At 44.9% G+C, this 19,438-nt stretch overlaps 1 pseudogene; it reads left to right on the plus strand.

The window, feature by feature from the left end:
- Nucleotides 1–2: 2 nt before the first annotated feature.
- LOC120309050 lies at nucleotides 3–17,480 on the plus strand (annotated as a pseudogene).
- Nucleotides 17,481–19,438: the final 1,958 nt, after the last annotated feature.

The following is a 19,438-nucleotide window of genomic DNA, read 5'->3' on the forward strand; positions in this document are numbered from 1 at the left end:
TGATGACCTTCTCATTTGCACTTATCCCAAAGCAGGTAAGTGGGGAGGAGATGTGGAAGAGCATGACAAAATAGTTTTGGGGGAAGAGGTATGAAGCCTAAAGTCGAAAGACCAAGGAACAGGAACTCAATCTTTACATTGATCTATCTGTTCTCCACGTTCCTCATACCTGGATGCAAGAAATAGTGGACATGACCGGGGTCGCCGTATAAAAAGGTTGAGAACCAATGTCCTAGAGTCTTTATGGTTTTCTGTCCTTTCTACAGGTCATTTATGTAGCTACGAATGACACCGTTGTTTCTTATTTAAATTTTCACCGCATGAACCAGACGATGCCAGAACCAGGGAACTGGGATCAGTTTGTAGAGAACTTCCTTACAGGAAAAAGTAAGTGGAAGCCAAGAAATAATAGGTATGAAAAGCATGTGGGAGTCGATTGTTTGCTGAATCCCCAGCAGCAATATGTGATTATGCCATCACCATCAATTTAATTTATTAAATTTACTTGCTACCCTTGTCGCCATAAGGAAACTTTGGATGGCAGTCATCATTGGGCTTACAGAAAACATAAAGTATAGCTACCAAACTACTCTTGAAAAAGAAGTATGGATCTCTCTGTACCAAAGATAATTTTGTGACTTCTGGAAAAAAAATGGTTAATGATTTTTCCCTTAAATCCAAGAAGCTGAAGGGCATCGTTTCCCCAAGAACTATAGTTCCCATCATTCTCAATCAAGATAGTTCATCACCCATGAAAGCCATTTTGATGGGAAAGGTGGTAGAGCCTAGAGTTATGAAGCAGAAAGAATAGTGAGGTAAATCAAGATTCTCTTGTCATTTTTTTTTTGCAGTTGTCTGGGGCTCTTGGTTTGAGCATGTCCGAGGCTAGTGAGAGGCTAAGGACCGTCACCCAATCCTGTATGTCTTTTATGAAGACATAAAAGAAGTAAGCTGCTTATGTGCGCACATACACACAGGATACATTTGCATGCGATAGGAGATAACAAATACAAGCAGTAGGGCCTAAGGAAAGTTCATTCTGCATGGCCCGTCTTACGAGCCATAGCTCTCAGCAGCTCAGAGCAACAGAAACAAGAACATTAAAAAAAACTCAAAAGAATAAAATCTCAATTCCTAGTGTCCTAAACCAATACTCTTGAATACAGAAGAAGCCATTGTTGTTGTTGTTAATTGCGAAGTCGTGTCCGACCCATCGTGACCCCATGGACAACATTCCTCCACGTCTTCCTGTGCTCTACCATTTTCTGGAGTCCATTTAAGTTCACACCTACTGCTTCAGTGACTCCATCCAGCCATCTCATTCTCTGTCGTCCCATTCTTCTATTGCCCTCAATCTTTCCCAGCATTAGGCCCTTCTCCAGTGAGTCCTTCCTTCTCATTAGGTGGCCAAAGTATTTGAGTTTCAACTTCAGGATCTGGCCTTCTAAAGAGCAGTCGGGGTTGATCTCTTCTAGGACTGACCGGTTTGAACGCCTTGCAGTCCAAGGGACTCGCAGGAGTCTTCTCCAGCACCATAGTTCAAAGGCCTCAATTCTTTGGCGCTCAGCCTTTCTTATGGTCCAACTTTCACAGCCATACATTGCAACTGGGAAAACCATGGCCTGGACTATACGCACTTTTGTTGGCAGGGTGATGTCTCTGCTTTTTAGTATGCTGTCTAGATTTGCTATAGCTTTCCTCCCCAGGAGCAAGCGTCTTTTAATTTCTTGGCTGCAGTCCCCATCTGAGGTGATCTTGGAGCCCAGAAAAATAAAATCTTTCACTACCTCCATTTCTTCCCCATCTATTTGCCAGGAATTGAGAGGGCCAGATGCCATGATTTTGGTTTTCTTAATGTTGAATTTCAAGCCAACGTGGCTCTTTAGTTCCTCTTCACTTTCTGCCATTAGAGTGGTATCATCTGCATAGGTTGTTGATATTTCTCCCGGCAATCTTAATTCCAACTTTTGTTTCATCTAGCCCTGCCTTTCTCATGATGTGCTCTGCATATAAGTTAAATAGGCAGGGCGACAAGGCTGGAGACAAGTAACAAGAACATTAAAAAAAAACCTCAAAAAAATAAAATCTCAATTCCTAGGGTCGTAAACCAATACTCTTGAATACAGAAGAAGCCATAACCAGATTCATATCTGAGGAGGGAAGGCAATCACCTTTTTAAGTCTTCCAGAAAGCTAGGAGGATGAGGGGCCTGCCAGATCTTGGGTGGCGGCTACTACTCAGAAGGCACGCTTCCTGGTTTCACTAGATGACATGTAAGGGAAGGGATCTGGATGCACCCATCCTATTCAACATGATGAATAGTGTTCTGTTTTAGAATCAGAGACATTGAAGCAAGGCAGGAGTAACAAAACACAATTTTTTAATTGAGATCACAAACAGATCAGAACAGCAAACAAAATGGTGCTGGCCCTTTTATACTCCCTTTGCAGGGACAGCATCAGCCTATCAATGAAAGGCTAGTCTCCCACCTTGCACATGTTCACAAGGCTGGAGACAGCCTGTCTGGTCCCAGGCAATCACATGGTCTGCCCGGGCCTTCTTCAGCCTCCTGAGCCTGCTGAGTCATTCAGCAGGCCTAGGACATAACACCCCTCCCCCCTTGGATAAAACAATAAGTGAATACTTACTGTTTTTATAGCATATACATGTGTTCAATTAAGATGTTGTTATTTCTAACACAGTGATGCCTGCACGCAGGCAGACCCAGTCATGACATTTCTCATATTTACAAGAATACCACATATTGTTAAATACTATCAAACAAAACACCCCAACTCTGAGTGTGCCCTTAGTTCAATAGAACTATTAAACCTCCCTACATACATTCTATTTTTTCACAAGAGTATTAGGCCTGTCCTGGAATTGACAAGAACCTTACATAGTCTTGTAAATGCTTGGGGGAACCCCTTGCTCACTCTGAGCTTCTTAAAGCTGTTGTGGGCGCTTGGCCTGCCAGCTCACCTGCCAGGCTTGGCAAACCAAGATGTAGATGCCCCCTTGAATCCGGTGACCTTTTATCATATGACTGGCCAGAGCCTGTAACCCCATACCAGAGTTCCTTAGTGGGGTGGAATTCCCCTAGTCCACATTGAACCCCTCTTGGGAGCACTGTCCCATGAGCCCAAGACCAGCAGATGGAGAAGCCTGTAGTGCCAGTTGACTGGCCAAATCCATAGACTCGGTGCCTGAGTCAGGAGCCACCTCGTACGCAGCCCCCTTCTGGAGCCAGTGTATCCCCACTTTCACGGACAGACTGTGGTCCACGATCATAATCGTGGTCTTCCTCCCCCCCCCCGAGAGCAGAGCCAGGAGCAGAAGTGTTGCTGGGAAGCCTCCAGCGCAGTTGATCGATGTGCCGCCTTAACACACGACCATCATTCAAGGCCACTTCGTATGACAGTGGCCCAGAGACCTTGCATACCACTGCAGTCACCCAGAGATGTCCAGGTCCATAGTTCCTTGCCCACCTGTAGTCTCCTAGGTGCCCATAGCTGTGACACCTGTGAAACCACCCAGTCTGGGTGCAACCTGTCCAGTTTGGTAATGAGTCTGCGACCTCAATGGAGTTCAGCTGGGCTCTTCCCAGTGGCAGTACAAGGTGTGGTGAGGTGGCAAAGAAGAAAGTCAGCTAACCTGTGGTGCCAGTTGCCATGAATGATTCTCTTTAAAGCATCTTTGGTAGTACGCATCATACGCTCAGCCTGGCCATTGGAAGCTGGATGGAATGGTGCAGATGTGGCATGCTGGATCATGTTAGCTTGAAGAAAAGCCTGAAACTCAGAAGATCAGAAGATGTGAATTGGGGTCCATTGTCAGAGACAAGGATGTCTGGAAGACCGTGTGGCGAAGATTCCTCTCAGCACCTGGATGGTCCTAGCAGTAATAGTGGAGGAGACAGGAACAATCTCTAGCCACTTGGAATGGCTCTCCACGAGGAGAAAGAAGAATTGGCTTGACTGTTGGCACACTTGGCACCTATGAACCTGCGTCTCGATCTCTTTATCGAGCCCAAGCCACCATAGATGGCTACGTGCAAGTGCCTTCATCCGGACAATTCCAGGATGACCTTCATGTAAAGATTGCAAGACTCTAGTCGTCAATGAGACTGCGATGACTACCCTGCTTCCCCACAGGATGCACCCCTTGAAAGTGGAAAGTTCGTGTTTCCTCTGCCAGAAACTCTGGAATTCTGAGCCTGGACACATGTCAGGCCACCCTGACAACACCCATGTCAGCACGTATGATCAGTGGCAGTTTCTGCAGCCACGTTCCTAGCATTGAGGGGAGATTCAGGTAATTCTTGAATAGAGAGAATGCAAAGAGCAGGATATGCCTCTACCTGCGGTAGAGGTAATCTGCTGAGACCATCTGCATGGTCCATTTCTTTACCTGGTTTGTGGACCAGAGTGTAGTCATATGCTGACAGGAAAATTGACCATCTCAGCATTCTAGGGGATATTATATGAGGGGTTTGTTTGTTTGTTGTAAACAAACCCAGCAGAGGCTTATGGTCTGTGTAGACCGTGAAATGGCGGCCATATAAGAAATCATGGAATTTCTTTATGCCAGCCACTATGGCCAAGGCTTCTCTGTCAATCAATGCGTAATTATGCTCTGCAGATGAGAGAGTTCTGGAGTAGTAGGCTACAGGGACTTGCGTCCCATCAGCCTTGAGGTGGCTCAGCACAGCCCCAATCCCATAAGAGGATGCATCATAGGCTATGCATACAGGCAATTGCTCATTGAAATGACCTAACATAGCATTTGAGGAAAGCAAGGCCTTGACCTCTGAAAAGCTCTTTTTATGGACTTGTGTCCACTGCCAAGGAGACTGTTTATCCAAGAGTCGGTGTAATGGCTCAGCCACTGCAGCCTTGTGAGGTAGAAATGCATGGTAAAAGTTTAACAGTCCCAGAAAAGCCTGAAGTTCGCTTTTGGACATGGGACTTGGGGACTGCTGAATTGCTTTGAGCTTGGATTCAGCAGGATGGATGCCTTCAGCATCAATATGGAACCCCAGAAATTCAGTGGAGGTAACTCTAATCTTACATTTGTCTTGCTTCAGCTTCAGCCCTGCTTGGCGGAAACATAGCAAGACAGCCCTCAGCCTTTCAGCTAAGTTCAAAGATGGCTCCCTAGCAAAGCATTTATGCGTGGGATTTTGATAAAAATGAATAACTGTCATAAGCAAAAACAGATTCAGAAACGTAAAGAATTGGAGGATGAAATTAAATTAAAAGAAAAGTCTTTGATTTTAAATCCTTCTGATGAAAGTATTAAAGAATCCTTAAAGTTGTTAAGAACACAATTTAATATGTTGTTAGCAGATCAAGCTGCAACCAATTTATTGTTTATGAAACAAAATACATTCTGTAATGCTAACAAGCCAGGGAGATGGCTGGCTTATCAATTGAGAAAGAAACAGAGACAGAGAACAATAGATAAAATAAATTACAAGGGTAAATTAGTTTCTCAGAAGGAACTGATTAAGAAATCTTTTTTGGATTATTATCAAAAATTATATAAATCTACTAATGTGCAAATTTTAGAGATAAATAAATATCTAAGCGAGGTTAGTTTCCCTAAATTGACAGAGGATCAGAAACATGAAGTTAATGGTTTAATTACTAAGGAGGAAATTTCGCTAGCAATTCAACAATTGAAACCAGGGAAAGCACCGGGTACGGATGGGTTAACAGCTGTTTATTATAAAGCCTTATTGGAGGAGATGACTCAACCATTAGGTGATCTTTTTAATGGCATTTTACAGGGTCAAGAGATTCCTCCCTCATGGCGTACTGCTTTTATATCATTGATTCCAAAGGAAGATCAAGATCTTACTTTACCTAAGAATTATAGGCCTATATCTCTTTTAAATGTGGATTACAAGATATTTGTAAAAATCTTAGTAAATAGGCTTATGAGGGTTGTGCACCACCTTGTGCATAAAGATCAATCTGGGTTCATAACTGGAAGGTACATGAAAAATAATGTCAGACAAATTATTAATTTATTAGAATATTTAGATAAAAACAACCAAGTTCCTGCAGGGCTGATATTTTTAGATGCTGAAAAAGCCTTTGATCAATTGAATTGGCATTTTATGTTAAGAGTAATGGAAGAGATGAATTTTGGTGAAAAGATATTGCAAGCTCTTATGGTAATATATCAAAAACAAACGGCACAACTTATCGTTAATGGAGGCTTGTCAGAGGTTTTTACAATAGAGAAAGGTACTAGACAGGGTTGCCCATTATCACCGTTGCTGTTTGTCTTAACACTGGAAATACTGTTGATCAAAATTCGAGAGTCGCAGGAAATTAAAGGAATAGAAGTTAATAAAAAAGAGTATAAGTTAAGAGCTTTTGCGGATGACTTGGTTATCACTTTGTCGCAACCTACTTATTCTGTAGTAAAATTATTACAGTTGATTCATAATTATGGTTTGGTTTCGGGTTTTAAGATTAATGTTAATAAGACAAAAATTTTACCTAAAAATATGACTAGTCGGGAGAAGCAGACTTTGGTTAACTTGACGGGTTTTGAAATTGTTAATAAGGTAAAATATTTGGGGGTGATGCTATCTGTTTCTAATGCAAAATTATTTAAAAATAATTATGAAAGGTTGTGGGTTAGGGTACAGAGAGACTTGAAGAATTGGGAAAAGTTGCAATTATCCCTCATGGGAAGAATTGCAGTGATAAAAATGAATATTCTACCCAAGTTTCTCTTTTTGTTCCAAATGATACCGATTTTGAAGAATGAGATCAATTTAACTGAGTGGCAGAAAGGCCTTAATAAATTTATTTGGGCAGGGAAAAAGCCAAGGGTTAAGTTTAAAATTATGCAAGATTTCCATGAGAGGGGAGGACTCAAGGTGCCGAATTTGAAATTATATTATGATGCGGTGGTTTTAACATTAGTTAGTGACTGGGTAAATTTGACAAATTCTGATATACTTCACTTAGAGGGATGGAATTACTTTTTGGGTGGCATGCCTATTTAATATTTAATAAAAAAATGGATTGGGCTTTTAAATCTCATATCTTAAGAATTTCTTTACTTAGGGTTTGGAGAAAATATTATAAAAGTGATTTCAAAGTACCATTATGGGCTATACCTTGGCATGCAATAGAAGGAATAAAAAGAGGGGTTAAAATGGATATGGTGTCTTATAGACAGTTACTTAAATGGGATGGACAAAACTGGCAGTTAAAATCACGGGAAGAGTTAGCACAAGAAAATATTATTTATTCTTGGTTCCAATATAGGCAATTATTAGATAGATGGAAGATGGACTGTAAGGTGGGTTTTCTCAGAGAAGATGAAAATCTTATTAAGCAAGTGAAGGATCAAAGACAAACCCACATTAAGAGGATTTATGGGGTTTTAGTTGAATTGGATTCAGAAACGGAACTAATTAAAGATTGTATGATTAGATGGGCGCAGAATTTTGGTGAGCCAGTTTCATTGGACACCTGGGAAACTATTTGGGTGAGAAATGTCAAATTTACACAAGCACAGAACTTAAGGGAGAATTTTTATAAAATGTTTTATAGATGGCACCTTGATCCACAAAAAATGTCTTTTATGTACCCTGACTTACAACCTAAATGTTGGAGATGTGGTTGTATGGACGCTACTTATTATCATATTTGGTGGTCGTGCAGAGAGATAAAAGCATTCTGGATTAAGATATGGTGGAATATCCAGAGAATTTTTAAAAGGAGGGTAAAATTTACTCCACAATTATTTTTGTTAGGTATAGTTATTGATTGTGATACAAAGGAGGTTATATTGATGTTAAATTTGATTACAGCTGCGAGGCTGTTAGTAGGACAATATTGGAAGAAGGAATCTTTGCCTACATTGCAGGAATGGTTTCTTAAAGTGTCTCATTTGGCGGAAATGGCAAAGATTTCGGCTTTCTTAAAGGGACAAACGCAAGAGAAATTTCTTGCTGTTTGGGATAAATGGATAAAATTCATACAATTTAAATTTGATATAAAAAAATACTATATAGTTTTTTCATAATTTTTAACTTTATATATATATATATATATATTCTATTTTATATTCTTTTTTCTATAAATATAAATTTTTTTAACTTTTTTTTAATTAAGCCTATATTCTGCTCTGGGAGACCCGGGGGGGGGGGAAGGGGAGGTTTGGGTAGGGGTGGGGGAAGGGGGGTTTTGTTGGGTAATGTTTGTTTTTTATTTGTATATGTTGTTTTTTGTTTTTGTATTGTCTTTTATTTTCTGTAAAATTTAAAAAACTCTTTAATAAAAAAAAAAAAGATGGCTCCCTAGCAATGTAGTAACTGTGAGAGGGACCTCGGAGTCCTAGTAGACAATCACCTAAATATGAGCCAGCAGTGTGCTGCAGCTGCCAAAAAGGCCAACACAGTGCTAGGCTGCATTAACAGAGGGATAGAATCAAGATCACGTGAAGTATTAATACCACTCTTCAATGCCTCGGTAAGGCCACACTTGGAATACTGCATCCAGTTTTGGTCACCACGATGTAAAAAAGACGTTGAGAATCTAGAAAGAGTACAGAGAAGAGCAACAAAGATGATTAGGGGACTGGAGGCTAAAACATATAAGGAACGGTTGCTGGAATTGCATATGTCTAGTTTAATTAAGAGAAGGATGAGGGAGGACATGATAACAGTATTCCAATATCTCAGGGGCTGCCATAAAGAAGAGGGAATTAAGCTATTTTCCAAAGCACCTGAAGGCAGGACAAGAAGCAACAGGTGGAAACTAATCAAGGAGAGAAGCAACCTAGAACTAAGGAGAAACTTCCTGACAGAGAGAACAATTAATCAGTGGAACAGCATGCCTCCAGAAGCAGTAAATGCTCCAACATTGGAAGTTTTTAAGAAGAGACTGGACAGCCACTTGTCCGAAATGGTGTAGGGTTTCCTGCCCAAGTAGGGGGTTGGACTAGATGACCTCCAAGGTCCCTTCCAACTTTACTACTACTATTATTATTATTATTATCAAAGTAGGGACAGACCCCAGCAATACAACCGAGCATTCACTCCATCACACTCTGGAATATTCCAGGGGCCACATTAACCCCAAACTGTAGCCTTTTTACCTTAAAAGCTCCCTGGTGCATCACAATTGTTTGGGCCTCAGCCATTGCCTCATCAACAGGTAGCTGTTGATAGGCTGAGTCAAATCAAGCTTTGCAAAGATTTGCCCCCCCCCCCTTGCGTGAGGCCAGAATGTGGCTCACCACAGGCACCGGGTAGGCATGCTGCTGCAATGCCTTATTTAGTGTACATTTATAGTCCGCACAAATTCGGACTTCTCCATTGGCCTTCAGTGGCATGACTATAGGGGTTTCCCATGGACTAGAGTCCACAGGTTCTAAGATGCCCTGCTGGAGCAGCTTGTCCAGCTCTGCATCTATTTTGTTCTTTAGGGAAAAAGGCACCCTTCGGGGCTTCATCCTGATGGGTGTGATGGCTAGGTTTAAATGTAAAGCAATGGGAGGCCCCTTGTACGAGCCAAGCTCTGAACTGAACGCATCAGCAAACTCTTTGCAAACTTCTGCAAGGCCTGACGTTTGCAGATTGTGAAGTCCAGTCACTTGAATCCCAAGGGCCTCGAACCAATCGAGTCCAATAAGACTTGTACGATCACCCCCAATTACCCCCACATCTAGCAGCCCTTCAAAACTCCTACGCTACACCTTGAGCATGGCCTCCCCCTTCACACTGACACATCTTCTTTTGCAAAAAGTTTCTGTTGCAGCTCACTCTGAAGCCCACAAACTAAACGATCCCGGAGCCTCTCTTCTAGATCATTGACTGCACAAGGCCTAGCTGCTTGTCTTAAGGCAGCAACAAAGTCTGCAGCAGACTCACCAGGCTTCTGTTCCCTCTGCTCGAAGGCGTGCCTCCATGCAATTACTGAGAGCTTGGGTTCAAAGTGCTCTCGTAGCATCCTCTTTAAGTCAGGATATACAATTGATTCCAGTGGTGCTGGGGCTACAAGATATTCTGCAATATCAAAAGTCTCTTGCCCACAGACACACAGCAATGTAGCAGCTTTAAGGCCATCTTTTTGGATCTTGTTTACTCAAAAGTAATTCTCTACTCGAGCAACGTAGGAGCTCCAGTGCTCAGGGTGAGAAGTATCAAATTCCAATAGACGGCCTAGCTTTGACATCGATGCAGCTTGAAGCCTCTTCAAAGCCTCTTACTGCAAGGTATGAGAAGGGGTCCCGCGAAGCCAAGCTTACCTCTAGCGTTCTTGAACTGGCAGGCAATCACTTCCTCTGGATGCCGAATTCCCAGCGCTTCAGGCCTCCTCTGGTAAGTCAGCCTAGCTCCTCCTGTTGTTCTTCTTGCAGCCAATCTCACCTTCATTGCCAATGTTCTGTTTTAGAATCAGAGACATTGAAGCAAGGCAGGAGTAACAAAACACAACTTCTTTATTGAGATCACAAACAGATCAGAACAGGAAACAAAATGGTGCTGGCCCTTTTATACTCCCTTTGCAGGGACAGTATCAGCCTATAAATGCAAGACTGGTCTCCCACCTTGCACATGCTCACAAGGCTGGAGACAGCCTGTCTGGTCCCAGGCAATCACATGGTCTGCCCGGGCCTTCTGCAGCCTCCTGAGCCTGCTAAGTCATTTAGCAGGCCCAGGACATAACAGATAGGAAGGTGATCCCATAGATAAACTGGCCCTGTAACATGTGGGGTTTTAGATATGATAATCAGCACTCTGAATCACAGCTGGAAAGAAAGTGGAAGCCAATGCTATACTGTAGATCAGGGGTTCCCAACTCCTGGTCTGTGGATCGGCACCAGGCCGCGGCATGCCAGCATAGCCAGAATTCTCTCCATATTTGTCCTAGGATCCAGCCAGAGAAATCCAGAAGGTCGCTCAAACTCCCAGATCCAATTCTGAAGAAGGTCTTTGAATATACAAAATTTGAGACGATGAAAACCAACTCCATGGCCAATTGCCGCACTTTACCTGCCTTCGTGATGAATCAAGTCTTGTCGCCCTTCATAAGAAAAGGTGAGGAACAGAAGCTGAATGTTAATACAAGAGGCTGCTGAAGTTCTCAGAAATAGTGGCGAAAAAACAAGCGCAAAGGACAGGCATCGACTTCAGAAGAGTTGCGAAGGAACACTGTAAGTTATGCAGTTTGCAAATCTAGACATTTCAGGATAGAACAGTGCAGAACAGAAATTGGCAGTGATTAACTTAATCAATTAAAAAATGCCCATAGATGCATTTTTAGGGCTTATCTTCATTTTTAATTATTTATCAGCATACATGAATTAGCAGAGTTGAAACAACTGGTTGTACATGCCTGATAGGATTTTTCCTTATATATTTTACTGCTAGTGTTGTTTTCAACCACAAAGGATGAAGCCAAAAATCAGAGGAAAAGGTGCCAAATAGTTGGGAAGAATGGATGTGGATCATATAAAGCAGGAGAGTTTCAAATCAGAAATCTATTATGCATGTGAAACCGTACCCATCGCAAACCACTGGTTCACTTAAGGACTGCTGTGTTTGCTTAATGACCATCACATTTGTTTTACAATTACTATGGCTATTTAATGATTGCTGCAAAAAAGAGAATAAAATTGGGTCATAAACCCATCTATTTTACTGCTATCAAGACTTGTGACCTTAAAGGGCAGGCTCCATTACTGACAGAAATTGAGGACTACCTGTATGTCATTGACAATCCGTTTTGATACGCAGATCTGGTGTTCTATTTGTAATCCTCCTCCCCTCACATTCAATCTCTTTAGGGACCGGTTGGTCCAATTATAGGGACCCTCTGAAAGAAAGAAGGATGCATTCCGTTGCTGAAGTAATAAAATGTAAAAGAGCTTAGGAAACAGGAATCGCTGATTTTATTTTCTTAGATGGTTTCTGTTGAGTCCTTGGCGGGAAGCAGACACGAGAAGCAGTTGAAGTTCTCAGTTTCCTTTATTCAGCGTTCAGCTTACAAGTAGATGGCTTCAGCAGCTCCCAAACCTCCCAGCTTCTTATATAGACGCTTCCCGGGTAAATGTGATACTTTTCCCGCGCCAGCACCCGCGCATGCGCACGGCGCTGGCGACAGCCTGTCTGGTCCCGGGCAGCTTTGCACCTGCCCGGGACTGCCTGCAAACGCCCGAGCCGTTTGCAAGGCTCGGGACATAACACCCCTTTCCCCCGGGCTAAAACTACTACCAACATATAATCATTTATTTTATGCAGTGTTCTGCTTCTCAGTGCTCCTATCGTTACCTGGCTTTTGTTTAGCCATCAATGTTATGTAATCCTCTAAGTATTTAGGAGACTTCTTTGCTCTCTGTGACCTTCTCAGCTCTGGGTTACTAGCATGAGTTCCCTGACTGGAGGGAGATGTGAGCCTGTTCTCCTTATTTTGCCTTGGTGCCTTCCAAGGACTGTGCCCCGCTGCCTGGCCTGCTTGCTCGCCCACCGGGCTCGTCAGGCCAGGGCTTCTGTCACTTTGTGACCTGGTTGACCTGCCTAGCTGTAGACCCTCGGGCCCCTTGAAGTGATAGCCACTGCTGGGCGTCTCTGTTGAACCTCCTAGGTCCGTCCAAGACCTGTCAGGAGGCTGACCATTCCCTGAACCCCGTTCTGTGTCCGGGCTTGTGTGGGTTTCTGTACTTTCCCAAAACTCAGTTACTCCCTGATTTGGGCTAGAGGTGTTGTAGTCGGGACTTGGTTCCTCGACCACCTCCCTGTATGTTTGACCCCCTGTAGAATTTGGGGTAAGGTCAGGCCAACCTTGGGGATTGTGTGCCAGCTCTCTTGCGGGGAATGATTTGTTGGGATGCCCCCGGGTATCCTCCGTGACTGGAGTGCTGTGTGATGTGTGTGGAAAGTGAGTATGCCCCCGGGGTGACTCCCTGGCTGGAGTAGGCGTGGATGCCTGGTAGTTAGGTAGGCTCATAGAATTCTTGTTTGGAGCTCTCGCGGAACCCTGGGATGGGCCGTTTGTGGCTCCATCAGTGGAGATGGGCAGCAGCTCGTGCCCTTCCCTTTGCTCCAAAGGGTCCCCCTCCCCCCCTGGAAAAGACCCAGGAGTCTCATCTGAAAAGTCCCGCCTAGGGCGGAGTTGGTCGATGTGCCGACGCAGGACACGACCGTTGTCCAGGGCAACCTCGTAGGAGAGAGGACCTGTGACCCTGGAAATAGAAGCGGGGACCCAGGTATGACCAGGCCCGTAATTGCGAGCCCAAACCGGGGCACCCACAAGTAGTTGTCTAGGTGCCCTAGGATGTGAGGTAGATGAAGGCAGTCTGTCCGGATGCAACCGGTCAAGTTTAGTAGTAAGTTGACGCCCCCAACGAAGTTCAGCTGGGCTTCTCCCTGTAGAAGTGGACGGTGTGGTGCGATAAGAAAGGAGAAAGTCAGCCAACCTGTGATGCCAGTCCCCGTAGGTGAGTCTTTTCAAGGCGTCCTTTGTGATGCGCACCATACGTTCAGCCATACCGTTGGTGGACGGGTGGAAGGGTGCAGACGTGGCATGACGAATCAGGTTTGCCTGTAAGAAAGCTTGGAATTCGGAGGAGGTGAATTGAGGGCCGTTGTCATATCTGGAAGCCCGTGTGCAGCAAAAATCCCCCTCAGTACCTGAATAGTCTTTGCAGTGGTGGTGGATGAGACAGGTACAACCTCAAGCCATTTTGAATGGCTGTCAACAAGGACCAAGAAGAACTGGCCCTGAAAGGGCCCAGCGTAGTCAATGTGCACCCTAGACCATGGGGACTGTGTTTCCTCCCATTTATGCACGGGAGCTTGGGGCATCTCTGGGCGAGATCGTTGGCACAGGTGGCATGCATGCACCTTAGCCTCAATATCCTTTATCTAAACAGGCCACCACAAGTGGCTGCGTGCAAGAGCCTTCATACGAACAATGCCAGGATGACCCTCGTGGAGGGATTCTAAGACCCTAGTCCTCATTGAGGTGGGAATGACAACTCTGTTTCCCCAAAGCAGACAACCCTGAGAAAGGGACAACTCGTTTCTTTTGGACCAGAAACTCTGAAACTCAGGACTAGGGCAGTGCTCAGGCCAACCGGACAAAACCCAGGAACGGACACGTGAAAGTGTGTGATCTGTACCTGTTTCAGCGGCAACATCCCTGGCACAAAGAGGGAGCTCGGGCAAGGCTTGGATTGATAGAATGTTGACAGCTGGCGCAGGGTCAGCTTCTACTACTGGCAGAGGCAATCTACTGAGGCCATCAGCATGGCCCATTTCTTTCCCAGGCTTGTGGAGTAAAGAAAAATCATATGCAGACAGAAAAATAGACCACCTAAGCATTCTAGGGGAAATGATTTGGGGAGTCTGCTTACGTGTGGTAAACAGTCCCAGCAGAGGCTTATGGTCAGTAAAGACCGTGAAATGCCTGCCATATAGAAAATCGTGGAATTTTTTAATTCCAGCGACAACAGCCAGAGCCTCCCTGTCTATCTGAGCGTAGTTGCGCTCAGCAGTAGACAATGTTCTGGAGTAATATGCAACAGGAACCTGAGTTCCATCAGACCTGAGGTGGCTCAGGACAGCTCCTACCCCGTAAGGGGACGCATCACATGCGATGCACACAGGAAGAGATTCGTTGAAATGTGCAAGTACACTGTTAGAAGTGAGCAAGGCCTTGACTTTGTTAAAGCAAGCCTCATGTGTATGTGACCACTGCCACACTGCTTGTTTGTCTAGTAGCCTGTGAAGAGGCTCAGCTACACTAGCTTTATGTGGAAGAAAAGAATTGTAGAAATTCAGGAGGCCCAGGAAGGCCTGAAGTTCGGCCTTGGACTTTGGCCTAGGTGCTTCTAAAATAGCTGTTAGTTTGGATTCAGCAGGGTGAATCCCAGCAGCATCAATTTTGAACCCCAGAAATTCAGTAGAAGGCACCCCAATCTTGCATTTGTCTTTTTTGAGCTTGAGGCCTGACTTCCTGAATCTTAACAGAACAGCCCTTAGCCTTTCAGCTAGAATGTGTATGGAGTCTCCTGCAATTAAGACATCATCAAAGTAGGGGCAAACCCCTGGTATACCCCGTAGTGTGTTTTCCATTACGCTTTGGAAAATCCCAGGAGCGACATTCACTCCAAACTGCAGCCTTTTTACCTTAAAGGCTCCCCTGTGGGTCAAATAGTCTGAGCTATAGCAGCATCATCATCAACAGGCAGCTGTTGATACGCTTGAGCTAGGTCAAGCTTTGCAAAAACGCGCCCCCCCTTGAGGGAGGCCAGAATATGACTGACCACAGGAACAGGATAGGCATGTTGCTGCAATGCCTTATTAGAGTGCATTTGTAGTCAGCACAAATGCGAATGTCCCCATTTGCCTTTAGAGGCGTGACAATGGGGGTCTCCCAAGGACTGGAATCAACAGGTTCTAGGATTCCCTGTTGAATCAGTTTGTCTAACTCAGTGTCAATTTTACTCTTTAAAGCAAAAGGGACCCTTCTTGCTTTAATTCTAATGGGAGTGACAGTGGGGTCTAGCTTTAAGGACACAGGGGGTCCTTTGAATGTGCCCAGCTGGGGGCTGAAAACATCTGCAAATTCTTTGCAGACTTCCTGTAGGTCGAGTGTTTGTAAACTGTTGAGTCCTGTGACGTGTATCCCCAGGGCCTCAAACCAATCGAGTCCTATGAGACTCGTTCGTTCACCCCCTACTACTAATAAGTCTAGTGGACCTTCAAAACTCTTGTATTGCACGTTAAGGGTGGCCTCCCCCTTAACACACACTCTTGAATTTTGAAAATCTGTTAACACAATGTCAGAAGGCCTTAACTTGGCCGAGTTCCACTACCGGAACAAATCTTCCTAAATGTATGCAAGGAGATAATTGAAAGGGCAGACCCTGTGTCTAGTTCCATAGATAATGGAACCCCTTGTAGCTTCACCTTGAGTGACAGCTTTTTCTTAATGGGCTTGTGTGTGCCTGTCCTAAGGATGCTTCTTCGTGAAGCGCAAAAACCTACCCTATTCTGGCTGGGAAATCTGGTACCTTTCAGGCGCAGTTCTTCCTGAGGTTGTACCTTTCGTCGGCCCAGACACACAGCTGCAATGTGTCCTTGTTTGCTGCATGCCCGGCAGGTAGCGGAGCAGAACTTGCAGTCGGTTCTCCTGTGGCGACCTCCACAGCCGATGCACTTGAGCGGAGCTGAAGAGCTTCCCTTCTGTTTTTCTTCCGTCGTGGGGTGGAGACGGTCGACTTCCTCGTCCGGATCCTCCTCGGAGTTTCTTTGGGCGTCTTCCTGGTGCACGGATGCAACCTCTGGACTGTTTCTGATCGGCCGCATGTTCTTGACAGCGCCGCCTGCTGCTTCTTCTGCGGTGACTTCCCTTAAGGCATCTTGGTAGGACAATTCTTCTTTAGCGAAAAGTCTTTGTTGTAGATCTCGATGCCTTAACCCGCACACGAATCGGTCCCTCAGTCGTTCTTCGAGGTCTTTGAACTCGCAGTGCTTGGTGGCCTTCCGTAATGCGGTGATGAATTCTTTGGCCGACTCACCGGGCCGTTGATCCCTCTGCTCGAAGGTGTGGCGCCATGCGATGATGGACATCTTGGGGTGGAAGTGCTCCTTCAGTAGCTTCTTCAGATCTGCGTAGCTGACAGACTCTACTGGAACAGGTGCTGCAAGGTTTTCTGCAATGTCGAAGGCGTCTTGACCGCAAACACAAAGCAGGGTGGCAGCCTTCAAGCTCTCTTCCCTCACTTGGTTTGCCTTGAAGTAGTTCTCCACCCTGGCTACGTATGACTCCCACCGCTCTGGATGTGAGACGTCGAATTCCGAAAGCCTTCCGATTTTCGCCATCTTCAGAAGACGGGTCTATCAGCCAGCCTACCCCCGAATGCGCACTGGATTGGCGGGTAGCTGCCGAGTCGACGCCGTTCCGCCGCTCAGGACTCACTTGGGTAAGCTTACACTTCTTCCTTTCCAGGCGGTGTAAGGCATCCCACCTTCGTCGCCAGTGTTGAGTCCTTGGCGGGAAGCAGACACGAGAAGCAGTTGAAGTTCTCAGTTTCCTTTATTCAGCATTCAGCTTACAAGTAGATGGCTTCAGCAGCTCCCAAAACCTCCCAGCTTCTTATATAGACGCTTCCTGGGTAAATATGATACTTTTCCCGCGCCAGCACCCGCGCATGCGCACGGCGCTGGCGACAGCCTGTCTGGTCCCGGGCAGCTTTGCACCTGCCCGGGACTGCCTGCAAACGCCCGAGCTGTTTGCAAGGCTCGGGACATAACAGTTTCCCACCTATAGGCATTGTAGGAGACTGGAAGGAGCATCTTACTGTGGCTCAAAATGAAAAAATAGAGGAAATCTGTTCCCGGTTATTAGCAAACAGTGGCCTGGTCTTCCACACTGAGCTGTAAGGCTTGAGAATAATGTTATTAACACCTGCCTGTGTCATTTGCATGTGTTCAATTATTGGAAATCAGCATCCACCTACCCCCATACGGGAAAGGAGGAAATATTTGGGGGCATATTAAAAAGGACAGAATATTATATTTCCCCAAAGGAAAGCAAGCCCGAGTCTCTCTGCCCCAAGCAGAAACCAGGTCTGTAGAAATGCAGATTTGATAATCCTTTCAGAAAGATTGGAGCTAGGAAGCTTTGAACTGATGGAATTAGAAAGGCAAAGATCCCTAGAACCAACAACCCCTCACCCAGTGGTAGGATTCAGACGGTTCACACTGGTTCTGTAGAACTGGTAGCTAATTTCTTTTGAGTTCGGAGAACTGGTTAATGAGTGGCAGAAACGCCCCCCTTCCCGCCCCCGATCGGACCCATGTGACACCTTCTTTCCAGTTCCAACACAGTCCTCCGTCATTTTTTCTGCCGCCGTGGGCAGCCTCACAAACAAAAGAAGTTTGTGGTACTAAAAAAAAAAGTTCAATCAATCAATTCAAACTTTGCGAGATCTTTTTTTTTATGAGGTTGGAATTGATTGATTGAGCTTTTTTTTTAGTCCCACAAACTAAAGGAGGAGAGCAAGAATTTCCCACAAATATAGATGTGGAAAAATTCCAAAATCTGAAATCTGAGCTACATTACTGTAGTAGAAATTTTTAATATTTATTCAGAAGACAAGACCACAAAGGGTTGGAGAAAACAGGTTTATTTGACCGCAAAGGTTCAGAGCATTAGCATGACATTCTGAACCCCAGGCTACTCCCAGGGAATAGGTTTTATCCCTTTTGCAACCCCAGCCCCGCCTGAGGCGTTACCCTTATCAGCTATAGCAGGGGTGGGGAAAGGAGAAGTCTGCATCGCAGGGGTGGGGAAAAGGAGAAGTTTATATCATAATATATTTCTCTATAAGGATATTATCTTACACCAGTGATGGCGAACCTTTTAGAGACCGAATGCCCAAACTGCAACCCAAAATCCACTTATGTATCACCAGGTGCCGGGTGGGTGTGACCCACTCGGCGGGTGCAGCTACAGTGGGCTTGGCAGACTGGGTGGGCATGGCCACTGGATGGGTGTGGCTGCAGTAGTCATAGCAGATTGGGTGGGCATGGCCGGGGTGAGCATGGCCACCTTGATATTGCTTATGGGGAGGGACACCTGTGGGAGACTGGCAGGGTTGGGGGAGATCCAGGGGGTCTCTGGGGGGTGGGATGGTGGGCTCCCCAATGGCAGCTCCAGGCTGGCTGGCCTTAGGCCAGTGATGGCAAACCTTTAGAGACCACGTGTGCTGGGGCGATGGCGCGTGCCCACAGAGAGGGCTCTGTGTGCCGCCTCTGGCACGCGTGCCATAGTTTCGCCACCACTGTCTTACTTTCAGTACCCTTCTTACAATATTTTCGGTTACAGTAAATAACTAGCACACAGGTCACACAGCTCATGATTACATGAAGGAAAGTTCCCTTTTCCTAAAGCTTACAACATCAAAGCAAGCAAGCTTCTACTAATATGTTCTGTTACTATATGTATTTTCCATTCTGCCTCACTATAATTGAGATAGAATTTGTCAATGCCAATGGTGTTCAAGTGGTGCTGCAGTTCTTTTGGGATTGTACCCAAGGAGCCTATTACTATTGGTACTACCCTTGCTTGCTTTTGCCACAGTCTTTCTATTTCTATTTGTAGGTCTTTGTATTTTGTTATCTTCTCCAGTTCTTTCTCGTCTATTCTGCTGTCGTTACTATTATTATTATTATTATTATTATTATTATTATTATTATTATTATTATTATTATTAATCATCGCACAGTCAGCCAGATGTTCAGACTGGATGATGATGATGATGATGATGATGATGATGATGATGATGATTATTATAGCTATACTGTATCCGGTGGGGTAGAGAAGAAACAAATGTCATTCTTGAGGAATGAAAAAAGGAGTCGATTGGAGCTGCTTAAAGAAGCAAGGGGAATGAA

This window comes from Crotalus tigris, unplaced genomic scaffold (genome assembly GCF_016545835.1).
Source record: "Crotalus tigris isolate CLP2741 ecotype Arizona unplaced genomic scaffold, ASM1654583v1 scf7180000017977.1317863, whole genome shotgun sequence".
Lineage (NCBI taxonomy): Eukaryota > Metazoa > Chordata > Lepidosauria > Squamata > Viperidae > Crotalus > Crotalus tigris.